This window comes from Selaginella moellendorffii, unplaced genomic scaffold (assembly GCF_000143415.4).
Source record: "Selaginella moellendorffii unplaced genomic scaffold, v1.0 SELMOscaffold_117, whole genome shotgun sequence".
In the NCBI taxonomy this organism is placed as follows: domain Eukaryota; kingdom Viridiplantae; phylum Streptophyta; class Lycopodiopsida; order Selaginellales; family Selaginellaceae; genus Selaginella; species Selaginella moellendorffii.
Genome location: NW_003314378.1, coordinates 367,707 through 369,871, shown reverse-complemented (window position 1 = coordinate 369,871; position 2,165 = coordinate 367,707).

The following is a 2,165-nucleotide window of genomic DNA, read 5'->3' as shown; positions in this document are numbered from 1 at the left end:
TACCCATCTGTTGGTTGATGGGATGACCACCTGGGAAGTCCAAGGCTAAAGTCAATATGGACTGACAAGTGGGGTAGCTTGGTGAAGTGTTCAAGAGCCGGCTCTAGTTCCCCCGGGAGATCGAATGGTCAATGCTCCCAGTCCAAATGTGGGTGGCACTACCTACTTGGATACCTGGCATGGCTCAACGGAACCTCGCTCTAAGCCCATGGCTAGAGCACCCAAAGGTGGAAGGCGAGGAGAGTACCCAGGTCACATAGGGCCATGGTGTTCTGAAATATTGTCCCAAAATTGTAGACTGTGGAAAGGAAGAGGAGTAGTCCTCTAGAGTGGCGACCAAGGATACGGTCACACCGTGAGGAAGTCCTAGTGGACAATGGGACTTGGTGGTTGGGCTTGCGGGCCTTAATCCAGTGGCAGTATTGGCAAACATGGCCATAGACAAAAAGAGATTTGGTGGGGACTGGAAAAGAGTTGTCAAGGAAGGCTATTCCTCTTGTCTGCGGGCATCCTAAGGATGCTAAGGAGTGGATCTGGGATGATCACTCATGGATGGATGGCTCAGTCTTTGAGAGACGGGACTGTGATGTAGGTGGTGTTAGACCACTGGTGTAACCAATGTAAATGGGCATGGCCTTAGCGTAACAGGCTGATATGTCGGTGGTACTTTGGGGTGTCGGTCATGGGATCAAACACGTGGAGCACTTGGACCAAGTGCAATGGTTGAGTGGCTTGGATGCCATTCTTGGGGCTAGCAAGTCCGTAATTTCAAAATAGGACTTATAGAGGTTGTGAGTGAGACTCCTCCAAGTGGTCGAAGGTGTAGTTAAGTGACTAAAGTAGAATTGAAAATTTAGTCGCTTACATCTACTTCAAATATCAAATCATGCATTTTCATGGACAATCTATCTACTAGTTTTTTTTTTCTCAATTGGTTCTAAAACTATTAAGGCACTAATTTAATTAGTATTTGAAGGAACAAAAACTAATGAAATGATGTTCCAAAATGACAAAGCAACAATGATCAGTGATAAAACCACCTGTTTCCTTTAAAGGAGTAGCTCGCACTACCCTAGCTTTTCAATTTTTATTTCTACAAATGTACCAAGTGTTAAATAATTATACTCCCACAATATACATATTATTGTTTGGAATCAACTCCCCTAGGTTGTTGTAGGCGAAAAGATTCCAAAATCAAAACTAGAACAATAAAAAGCTCATTAGATAAGATTGAGACTAAGTTTGAAACTGAGTCTGAGATTTGAGATTGGGTTCGAGACCGAGTTCAAAACCAAGTTTGAGATTCAAGTCCAAGATCAAGTTTGAGACTGAATCCAAGGTTAAATCCGAGGTCGAGTCTGAGAATTGAGTATGAGATCGAGTTTGAGACCAAATTTGAAGTACATTAAAGAGAGCAAGTGTGACTTTGTTAAGATGGAGAGCATAGTTTAGAGCATTAGGAATATTTTGATTCCTAAAATGTTCCCCTATCTTTGTGTGCAAGAGAGCAAAGGCAAAGAGGGTATTTAGAGTAATTAGAAAGAGCTTATGGAGGCTTTCAGAGCTAGAATTAGAGATGTTAGGAAAAAGCCCTCAGCTCCTAACAAATGGTGAACTTAGTGTGACAAGTGTAGCGCATGTGGTTTTGACCCTTTATCCTATGGTGATTTACCATAAGATAACACCACAAAGCGGAACCTAACCCTCTTTGTGCCACGTGACAGATGCCACGTGTCACATGCCACGTGTCCATAGGAACCCGAGGTTCAGGGCCTTGAGCCACTGAACGAAGGAATGGTGCCAAACTCCCAAGCATGGAGCCAAGGAGTGACGGAACCGGTCCACGGAGCAACTCCCGAGCATACAGCCCAAGGAGTGAAGGGACAGGGGCCCGGAGTGACTTGGAACAGTCCTGGAGCAACCAGCATCCCAATGCCAAGACCAGCACGCAAAACAGAGCCAAACGGAGTCTGGCGCTATTTCGGCATACCGGTGGCCTAACGCGAGGACATGGGTATTCCACCAACTAGCATGGAATGGAACTTGGGCTTAGACCCAAGCCGGACGCAGAACAAGGACAGGCACGCAAGCGGGAGCTAGACTATGCCTCAGGTTGGTCGGCCATGCCCGACCTACCCACTATCCCTACTATACATTGGGAACCC